The sequence below is a fragment of the Dipodomys merriami genome, unplaced genomic scaffold (genome assembly GCF_024711535.1).
Source record: "Dipodomys merriami isolate MVZ:Mamm:240054 unplaced genomic scaffold, mDipMer1.0.p SCAF_1623, whole genome shotgun sequence".
Classification (NCBI taxonomy): Eukaryota; Metazoa; Chordata; class Mammalia; order Rodentia; family Heteromyidae; genus Dipodomys; species Dipodomys merriami.
In genome coordinates, this window is record NW_027202964.1 from 27,524 (window position 1) to 38,730 (window position 11,207).

The window sequence follows — 11,207 nt, forward strand, 5'->3', positions numbered from 1 at the left end:
CAAATTTCCTAATAATTTCCCTGTATACCTCTGCATTCCCTAGCTTGTTTTCCACCACCTGATCATTCTAACTCTTTCTGAAATGACTCAGGCCAAAAATCACATCTGGAAAGGCTCTGCTTCATCTTCCAGTGGTGCATACTTACAATCTTTCTTGGTAGTTGTAAACTACTTAGAAGTAGACATCATCTTATGCTTTGCCTATACTTGGCAGATAATCAATTTTTCTAACAAATATTTAAATGGATGAGAAGAAGCAAGTGATAAACCTTGATGGAAAGATAAGGCATAGAGGGTCAGAGTGCTTGCCTATAATCCCAGCTATCATAGAGGTGAAGGTAGAAGGATCAGGAATTGGAAGCCAGCCTAGGCAAATCAATGTGACCCTGTATTAAACAATATAGAGGGTTGCCCGGACTCATGCCTGTAATCCTAGCTACTCAGGAGGCTGAGATCTGAGGATCATGGTCCAAAGCCAGCCCAGGCTGGCAAGTCCGTGAAACTCTTACCTCAAATAAACCACCAGAAAATTGGAAGTGGCACTGCAAGTGGTAGAGCTCTAGCCTTGTGCTGAAGAGCTGAGGGACAGTGCCCAGGCCCAGAGTTCAAGCCCCACGACCGACCAAAAAAAATAAAATAGAATAGAGAGGGTTAAGAATATAGCTCAGTGATAGAGCTCTGGGTTTAATTCTTAGGAACAAAGACACATGCATGAGGATATTTTATCTTTACTTTATGAACTTTTCATGTACTAAGAAGTTAACCCTTTAAAAGCACTGATTTTTTTTAGGACAAATACATTCATTTTAATGAAAATCTTTTGCATTGTATTGGCTCCAGTGGTAGAACACTGACCTAGTACATGCACTGAATTCAAACCCCAGTCCTGTTCTCCCCAAAAATTAACAATGACAATCCCTTCCTTTATATTTTAATATAATTATTCATCTTAATACACAATAGTACTAACATATCTTACACTTTGTGGTTTTATAATTATATATATATTCTTTATATATAATATATAATTATTATATATATTATAATACTTATAGACATTTCATGTGATGTTTTAAATCTGATGTAAACATAGTGAGAATTAGCAAAAATATAGGGAAATATAACGAAAATAAAGAACATTAGTGAACAAATGCAACAGTGGTATTCACTATGTTAAAAAGTGAACTATATAACCTGTGGGTGAGGACAGGATGGAAAAACAGAGAAAGGGAAGAGGTGACATTGTCCAAAAGAAATATACTCTTGGGGGCTGGGAAGGTGGTTCAATCGTAGAGTGCTTGCCTCGCATGTATGAGGCCCTGGGTTCAATTTCTCAGCACCGCATAAGCAGAAAAAATTGGAAGTGGCACTGTGGCTTAAGTGGTAGAGTGCAAGCCTTGAGCTGAAGAGCTGACAACACGGAACCCCAGAGTTCAAGCCCCACAATGGACAAAAAAAAGTACTCTTTTCCTAACTTAATGTAACTGTACTTCCTCTGTACCTTACCTTTATAATAATAATTATAGCAATAAACTTTTGTAAGAATAGTAATCAAAGATCCAATTCAGTCAGAGGCGTGATAAAGTCAGTGTAAGTTTTCCACCGTGAATATCAAAAAGCAATCAGAACCTGGGTACCTATAATGCTAGCTTCTCAGCAGACTGAGTGTTGGAAATCTCCATTGGAAGGTACCCAGAGCAGGAAATCCTGTGAGACTCTTTATCTCCAATTAACCAGTGACATGTAGGAAGTGGAGCTGTGGCTAAAGTGGTACAGCACTAGCCTTGAACAAAAATAGTAAAGGGATGCCCAGGCCCTAAATTTAGGCCCCAGGACCAGTTACTCCCCCGCCCCCCCCCCCAAAAAACAATGAGAGCTTTGACCAGTATGTTAAAAACAAAAATAAAAAATAAAAAATATGGGGACAGGGAGGGATGTTGTTGTGGAGATGGGACAGAAAGGATGGCAGGGGAAAAGACAAAGGAGGAGCCAACAATGCTTGATAAGAAATGTACTCATGCCTGGCACCGATGACTCAGTCCTTTAATCTAGCTACTCAGCAGGCTGAGATCTGAGGGTTGACGTTCAAAGCCAGCTGGAGAAGGAAAGTTCGTGAGACTCTTATCTCCAATAAACCACTAGAAAATCAGAAGTGGCGCTGTGGCTCAAGCCGTAGAGAGCTTGCCTTGAGCTGAAGAGTACAAGGACAGCGCCCAAGCCCCGAATTCAAGCCCCTGGACCGACAAAAAAAAATGTACTCATTACCTTGCTCATGTGATTGTAACCCCTCTGTACAGTATTTTCACAATAAAAACTTATTTAAAATAAATGAAAAGCAAGCTTGTGAGACAGTGACTAGATATGCTTTCTAAGCTGGTCTGCCAATGGGCTGAAGAATATTGTCTTCAGATTCATGGGATAAGAGAAGTCTTAATGAGTCTGAATGCTCAGCCAATTAGAAAAGAAGCTATGCAAGGACAGAGATTGATGGGTGACCTGTGATATCTCCAATGAGTGCTGCCTAGACTACATGCTACTGTCCCAATGGCACCTATTTTTTTTTTTTTTGGTCAGTTGTGGGGCTTGAACTCTGGACTTGGATGCTGTCTCTGCTCTCTTCAACTCAAGGTGAGCACTCTACCACTTGAGCCACAGCACCACTTCCAGTTTTCTAGTGGTTTATTGTAGATAAGAGTCTCATGGAGTTTCCTGCCCAGGATGGCTTTGAACCGTGATGCTCAGATCTCAGCCTCCTCTCACACCTCACAGGTGTGAGCCACTGGTGCCCAGCTAATGTTCTTTCTTGTATGTTCTCACTCACTTTTTTTCCATCTTTATATATATTTCTTTGTATTGTGTGTGTGGGGGGGTTGTTTTTTGTTTTTTGTTTTTTTTGGTCCTATCGTGGGCCTGAACTCTGAGCCTGGGCGCTGTCCCTCAGCTCTTCAGCTCAAGGCTAGTGCTCTACAACTTGAGCCACAGCGCCACTTCTGGCTTTTTTTTTTTGCTTATGGGTGCTGAGGAATCAAACCCAGGGCCTCAAGCATGCAAGGCAAGCACTTTACACTGAGCCACCTTCCCAGCTGTATTGTGTGTTTGAATTGAGGACCTTGTACTTGCTTGGTTGGCTTGGCTGAGCTCTATTACTTGAACCATATGTCCAGCACATGTTTTTAGCTGGTTATTTTAGACATGAAGTCTCATGGACTTTTCTAATGAAGCTGGCTTTGAATTTCAATCCTCTTGATCTCAGTCTCCTACCTAGCTAGGATTACAGCTGTAATCCATAGAGGTCCAGCTTCAAAACACTTGTAGTTAATTAAAAAGAAAAATATATCTGTTAAATACTACACAGCAAGGTGGTTAGTGTATTGCCACGCCGACCCCAGTAGAGTCTGCTTAAGCATGGGAAACCATCTATCAGACCATGATAGGGGCCTCGAGACCTATCTCTGAGTTTTGGGACTTCACCGAAGTCTACCTCAGAGAATGGGGCTTTACAGAAACCTATCTCCAAGTTTTGGGATTTCACCGAAGTCTACCTCGGAGAATAGGGCTTCTAAGAGGCCTACTCCTGGGAAAAGGCTGGAAAAACCCCTGGGAAAAGATGTGTTTCTGTCTTTCTTCTCCTCATAAGAGTGCCTATCAATCTTTTACTGTTTCTGCTGTTCATTGTACTTACTCATTGTCAACGTTCCCTTATTCAAAGCTCTTTCTTAAGAGTGTTGATGACTCCAATATCTGATGAGTGTCTTAAAAATATGACTAACTCACCAGAGTTAAGTGCTACCCTGAAACCCCTCTTATGGAGGCTAGTAGACAAGTTATAAGTAAATATAAAAGTATTGGAGGTTTCACAAAGTCACTCCAGCAGAAGGAATTGTAAGAAATTTACAAAAAGTTGTAGGCGCGGCTAGAACAGAAAGAATGTATGGCAATTGCTGAGATAACTACTTAGGAGAAAGAACTTCCTGGCACTCTCATTTACTAAGAGACTTGCTAGATCTAGGCCTCCGTAACCTTATAATTAAGGCCTCTATAGAAATAAGGTAATGGTGAGATGGTGACAAACGTCGAAACCCATTATATTTCTTAGAGATAAGCCGGAAACAAGTGCCTTTCAGGTGACCACCTAAGAATGAAGCCCTGCAGCAAGATTGTGTAAACTTTTGCCCTTTCAGGCGACCAGCTGGTGACCATCCAAGAACGAAGCCTTGCAGCAAGATTGTATAACCTTTTGCCCCTTTTCTTATGAAGAATTCTGTTATAAAAGTTTGTTATCCTCTGCATTAAATCGCACTCAGCACTCAGCACTCAGCACTCAGCATCCACTCCTAATGTGTGTGAGTTGTCTGTTTGCCATCTCCCCATCCTATTCCAGGTTCCTCCCCTAGGTATCCTCTGTCGTCCCGACAGAACCCGGTCCGCGGCAGTGTATATTTTGTTTTCTCTAATCATATGGTAGAACTTTTAACTTTCATGAGATAAACTAAAATTAAGGTTAACTAAAAAATACTATATGGGGCTGGGAAAGTGGCCCAGTGGTAGAGTGCTTGCCTTGCATGCATAAGCCCTGGGTTTGATTCCTTAGCACCACATAAACAGAAAAAGCTTGAAGGGGGACTGTGGCTCAAGTGGTAGAGCACTAGCCTTGAGCTGAAGAGCTGGGGGACAGCGCCCAGGCCCAGAATTCAAGCCCCATAACCGGCAAAAAAAACCCAAAAACTATATGATATAATATGCTTTGAAAATGTATCATTAGATATTGAATTCAATTTGAAATAAACACTTAGACATTTATCCTTGATTTTAACCAGTATATGTAGAAATATTTAATAGTTTTCAGAAATTTTCTATTTGCATTTCAAGAATCAAACTAGGCTTTAATTCCCATGTCCTGCATAGAGAGCAGGAAATGTTTCTTTTTCTGTTTTTTCCCCGTGTTAATCTAAAATCCTTACTAAAACTCAAAAAAATTTTTTTGAATCAAGCTTCATTGGACAAAGGTTGCTCAACATTTTAACCCAATCCATTCAGAAAAAAACCTAAAGACTCCATCTCCCGTTAACCAGCAAAATGCTGGATTAGAGGCATTCCTCAAATGGTAGAGCACCAGCTTTGAGCAAGGGGTGGGGGAAATTGTTGTAGGGTTTGAATTCTGGGCCTGCCTCCTGTTCCTAAGTTCTTCAGCTCAAGGCTAGCACTTTATGATTTGAGCCACTTCCAGTTTTTTCTGTTTATGTGGTGCTGAGGAATCAAACCCAGGGCCTCATGCATGCAAAGCAAGCTCTACCACTGAACCACCTTGCCAGCCCCTCTGCACATTACCTTTATAATAACAACAAACTGAGCTGGTGGCCCGTGGCTCATGCATATAATCCTAGCTACTCAGAAGGCTGAGATCTGAGGATTATGGTTCAAAGCCAGCCCAGACAGGAAAGTCCGTGAGACTCTTACCTCCAATAAAGCACTAGAAAACCATTAGTGGTGCTGTGGCTCAAGTGGTAGAGTGCTCTTCTTGAGCCCAAGAGTGCAGGGACAGGGCCCAAACCCAGAGTTCAAGCCCCATGACTGACAGATAATAATAATAATAATAATAATAATAATAATAATAATAATAATAATAACAAACTTTTATAAAAATCAAATTTCACTAACTAGTAGTACTTCATCCGTGTGAAGATGATGTATTAGTGAATGACAAGTTCTAGAGATGAGTAATGAGAATGGCTAAGAAGATGTATTTGTTTAGAAGGAAGGAGAAATACTTTACTATTCTGAGTTTTTTGTTTTTGTTAGTTTGGTGGGGTTTTTTGGTCAGTCATGGAGTTTGATCTCTGGGCTTGAGCTCTGTCCCTGCACATTTCAGCTCAAGGTGAGCACTCTACCGCTTGAGCCACAACACCACTTCCAGTTTTCTAGTGGAGAGAAGAGTCTCATGGAGGGCTGGGAAGATGGCTCAGTGGTAGAGCGCTTGCCTTGCATGCATGAGGCTCTGGGTTCATTCCTCAGCACCACATAAGCAAAAAGTAAAAAGCCGGAAGTGGCGCTGTGGCTCAAGTGGTAGAGAGCTAGCCTTGAGCTAAAGAGCTGAGGGCAGTGCCCAGGCCCAGGGTTCAGGCCCACGACCGGACCCAAAAATAAAAAGAAAGTTAAAAAAAAAAGAGTCTCATGGACTTTCCTGCCAAGGCTAGCTTTTAACAGTGATCCTCAGATCTCAGCCTGCTGAATAGCTAGGATTACAGGTGTAAGCAACCAGCCCCTGGTTTATTCTGTGTTTCTTATCAATACTATATTTACTCTGTTCATGTAGGAATCTTATTTTTGTTGTTGTTGTTGGTTGTGTGGCCTGAACTCTGGGCCTGGGCGCTGTCCCCCAGCTCTTCAGCTGTAGACCAGGGCTCTACCACTTGAGCCTCAGTCCCACTTCCAGCTTTTTCTGCTTATGTGGTGCTGAAGAATCGAACCCAGGGCCTCATGCATGCAAGGCAAGCACTCTACCATTGAGCCACCTTCACAGTGCCTCATGTGGGAGTCTTTCTCACTCTACAGCTCAAAAGATGGAAGAGATAGAATTGGGTTATTATCTGCTTTCTCTCTTAAGCCATAAGTGTTACTAAAAAAAGAAAAAACTCAGCAAATCTATGCAAGTTCTTGTAAGGTCCGCTCCTGGATGGCGAGCAGACTCCACCCTCCTCGCAGCAAAGTCTCCACCCAGTACCTGCGTTACCTAGGCAACTGGGACACCTGGAAGACGTCACATCTGCATCCGCTGAGGTCACATCTGAATTTGATGTGGCCACACCTTTCCCCACCCATACCCTAGATAAGGGCTAGCCCAGGCCCAAACTCCTTTTTCTCTCTTGGTTCATTTCTAGCTCTCTCCTCTCTCTCTGTTCTATTCTATTCTAGCTCTCTCTCTGTTCTTACCTCTCTCTTGCTCTTCTTTTCTAGCTCTCTCTGCTCTCTCTCTGTTCTAGCTCACTCTGTTCTATTCTAGTTCTCTCTCTGTTTTATTCTAGCTCTCTCTGTTCTATTCTAGCTCTCTCTCTGTTCGTTTCTAGCTCTCTCTGTTCTTTTCTTGCTCTCTCTGCTCTTTTCTAGCTCTTTCTTTTGCCAGCCACGTGTAGTGCCAACCTTGCCTGGTCCCAGCAGGGCTACTGAATAAACCTACCCCTTACCTGAATACCACGTGAGTGCTGGTGCAGTTCTTACTCGGTTACCTCTTTTTAAAAACCTAACATAAATGGTGCCGTGACTCGGATAAAGGCTTAAAGTCATGAAAGCTGGGATTTCTGTGTTTTTTTTTCCTCTTTTTTCTTCTTTTGTTCTTTCCTTTTTGCTCTGAGGAATACCCGCAGTTCTGACGGCCTTTTGCGAACCAGTCTGTCTGCGGCGGAATCAACGCATCGATACCATTGCTGCCTTCACATCCACGTCCACACCACTTCTCTACTCTGGTGAGTGAAACTACTCTACGGCTCTCTGTTACTCAGTCTCTGTCCAGACGTGGCGCCACGCCAGAGAGCTCCTACAGCCTTTAGCTGAAAGGCCGGTCACTTCTGAAGCCGAGGACGCTTGGCTTTGGGGGCTTGGCCATTTCTCTCTAAAGGGCTCTGGGGGAAGTCGGGATGCCACTTCTGCCTGGTCAGCTCTCTCCTTCACTCACCAGACTGACTCTACTCATTTAATGGGGTGCTACGAATCACGCCTGAGCCGTGAAACCCCTTTGAAATGCCTCCTGTGCTCCCTGGAAAGCCAGAGAGCCTAATTTTACACAGTTTTTGCTACTGCAATGGTCAATGGTCAGAAGTTTAATTTCAGGCTGTCTTTGCTCTCTCTCTGCCATTCATGTCCAACTTTCTACCCTTTTTTCTACAACTTTTTGGCTTGTGCCTTGAAGAGTGCGACGCAGGCTGGGTCCCAGGGACCCCCCTCTAGGTTCCCTCTCAAAGGCTAGCCAATGTAGGCTTGATCTATTTGTTCAGGGTTTCTTTGCATTCTTTCAGAAATTCGCCATCTTGAATTCGCCATCTTGGCCACGTGGTGGGTTAAGGGTTTGACCCCATCTGACCCTTAACCTTCCACTAAGTTTACTACTGCATCTATTCTAAGGTGCCTTGCTAACAAGTTGCTCTTTTCACAGGCCCTAGTAATGGAGGCCCAACCATCTGATATGCTTTGTTAGCAAAGATGTCTAAATGTTGTCGAAATTTTAGGTTTTAAGTTTTGCCTTTTTTGTTTTGTGTTGTGTATTCTACTACTGACTAAATGGTTCTAAAATACTGGGCATATCTATGCTAAAATTCTCATCACATCTAATGAGTTTTGTCATTTCAGAATATTTGTTGGTCAATTCTTGATAAGAACCAGGTAAGCTCTACTTATTCTACTTGATCTCCTTGTTGCTCTAACTGGAACTTAGCAGTCCATCTAACATGATTGCTGGATTGTATAACAATACATTTGACTGGGCACTGGTGCTCACACTGGTAATCTTGGCTACTCAGGAGGCTGAGATCTGAGGATTGTGGTTTGCAGTCAGCCCAAGCAGGAAAGTCTGTGAGACTCTTTTTTTTGTGTGTGTGAAAATACTGTAGAGAGGGGTTACAATTACATGGGCAAGATAATGAGTACATTTCTTATCAAGCATTGTAGCCTCCTTTGTTTCCCCTTCTCATCCCTTCCTATCCTCCCCCGACCCTCTCACCCAACCCTCCCCCACGACCAAAAGTTCGTTTTCAACATAACGACTTGTCCATTGTGAGACTCTTATTTTTTCTTTTCTTTTCTTTTTTTTTTTTGCCAGTTGTGGGGCCTGAACTCTGGGCTTGGGCACTGTCCCTCAGCTCTTCAGCTCAAGGCTAGTGCTCTACCACTTGAGCCACAGTGCCACTTCCAGCTTTTCCTGCTATGTGGTGCTGAGGAATCGAACCCAGGGCCTCATGCATGCAAGGCAAGCACTTTACCACTGAGCCACCTTCTCAGCCCCATTGTGAGACTCTTATTGCTAATAAATCACCACAAAAGCTGGAAGTGGATCTGTGTCTTAGATGTTAGAGTGCAAGCATTAAGCATAAAAGCTCAGGGACAGCTCAGGCCCTGAGTTCAAACTCCAAAACTAGTTGTCCCCCCCCCAAGAAAAAAAAGAGTATTTAGTCTGGTAGACTGGTTTCCAAAGTGGAATGTTAAGTAGAGCCCAGAAGTTAATATTTCTGTTCTTCCAGATTCTCACTAGCAATTACTGTTGTCCATGTTCTGGATTTTGGCCATTCTGATAAGTGTGCTGTGCTGTGCTGTATGTGTGTGTGTATACGCTCGTGCCAATCTTGGGGTTTGAACTGAGGCATAGGGCTAGCCCGGAGTTTTGGTTAATTGGAAATGAGTCTCACAGGCTTTTAGGCCTAGGCTGGCTTTGAACCATGATCCTTTAATGTTTTCTTTCTGGGTACCTAAGACTATAGGTATGAGCCATCTGCACCTGGCTCTTTTTAATCTGCGATTCTTTTATCCACAATTTTTTTGGGGGGAGCCCGGTCGTGGGGTTTGTACTCTGAGCCTGTGCGCTGCCCCTCAGCTCTTTAGCTCAAGGCTACTGCTCTACCACTTGAGCCACAGCGCCACTTCTGGCTTTTTGCTTATGTGGTGCTGAAGAATCGAACCCAGGGCCTCAGGCATGCAAGGCAAGCGCTTTACCACTGAGCCACTTTCCTAGCCCCTGCAATTCTTTTATGAAATATGATGTGGAACATTTTATCATATGCTTGTTTGCCTTATCCTCTTTGATGTGTTTTAAAGCCTTTAGCCAACTTTTAGAATTGGTTTGCTTTCTTTTTATTGTTGAAGTTTAAGAGTTCTTTTTTTTTTTTTTTTTAGTTTAAGAGTTCTTTACCTATTTTGGGTGCTTTGAGAGACTTACTGTTCTGTAATTGCACTCAATTTTAAAATTATCATGTATTATTGGAACGAGTGATAAATATATTTGTATTGTTGAAAAAGAACAGAGGTGAAGCCACTTAGCATAGAACATGGAATGTATATGTTTAATAATATTATTTGGATTTTTTTTAGTGGGGGGTCCGGTCATGGGGCCTGAACTCTGGGCTTGGGCACTGTCCCTCAGCTCTTCAGCTCAAGGCTAGCACTCTACCACTTGAGCCACAGCGCCACTTTCGGCATTTTTTCTTTTTGCTTATGTGGTGCTGAGGAATCAAACCTAGGGCCTCAGGCATGCAAGGCAAGCGCTCTACCACTGCGCCACCTTCCCAGCCCCTCACACAGGTTTCTTAAGTAGTATGCTAACTAAAGGAGATAACAGAGAACTACCTTATAACTAAAAGAATAATATAGGTATTTTGGAATGATCTGGTTTTTAACAAAAAAATTTTTGGGGTGGGGGTCGGTTGTGGCACTTGAGTTCAGGGCATGTTCATTGTCCTTGGGCTTTTGTGCTCAAGATTAGCACTCTACCACTTTGAGCCACAGCTCCACTTCTGGTTTTCTGGTGGTTAGTTTCCTACTGAGGCTGTCTTTGAACCATGATCCTGAGATCTCACCCTTGAGTAGCTAGGATTACAGGTGTGACCCACTAGCACTCAGCTTGATCTGATTTTTTAATTATTATTACAATTTTTAGTAAATCTAAAAGGTCATGTGAATGGGTTTTGCATTATTTTTCCATCTGGTCTCACTCCTCTTTGTCCCCTCATGCACACAGTTTCTACTTCTTTTACAGCCTCCTGCTGTTTTTTGTGTTTATATCTGTATCTTCCATGTCTTTCTTCCAGTTTCTTTGAGTCTATAAGTGTCTTCCCTGATAAAATTGAAAGTTCTCTATAAATTCTTTGTAGGAGTTCAGGCTTGATATAAACATTTCTCTTTAGTATTTCTATTAGGTCTCTCCATGTTGGGTATATACTCTGTATTCTGTAGATACTAAATGATTGAATAAACAGATTTCAAGCTTTCACATTATACCCACCCTTCTTCCTTCCTTCATTCCTTGTCTTTTTTTTGCAAGTCCTGGGGCTTGAACTCAGGGCCTGGGCACTGTCCCTGAGCTTCTTTTGTTCAAGGATGGCACTCTACCACTTGAGCCAGAGCACCATTTTTGGCTTTTTCCGTTTTTGTGGGACTGAGGTAGCAAACCCAGGGCTTCATGTATGCTAGGCAAGTACTCTGCCACTAAGTCACATTCCCAGCCCTGA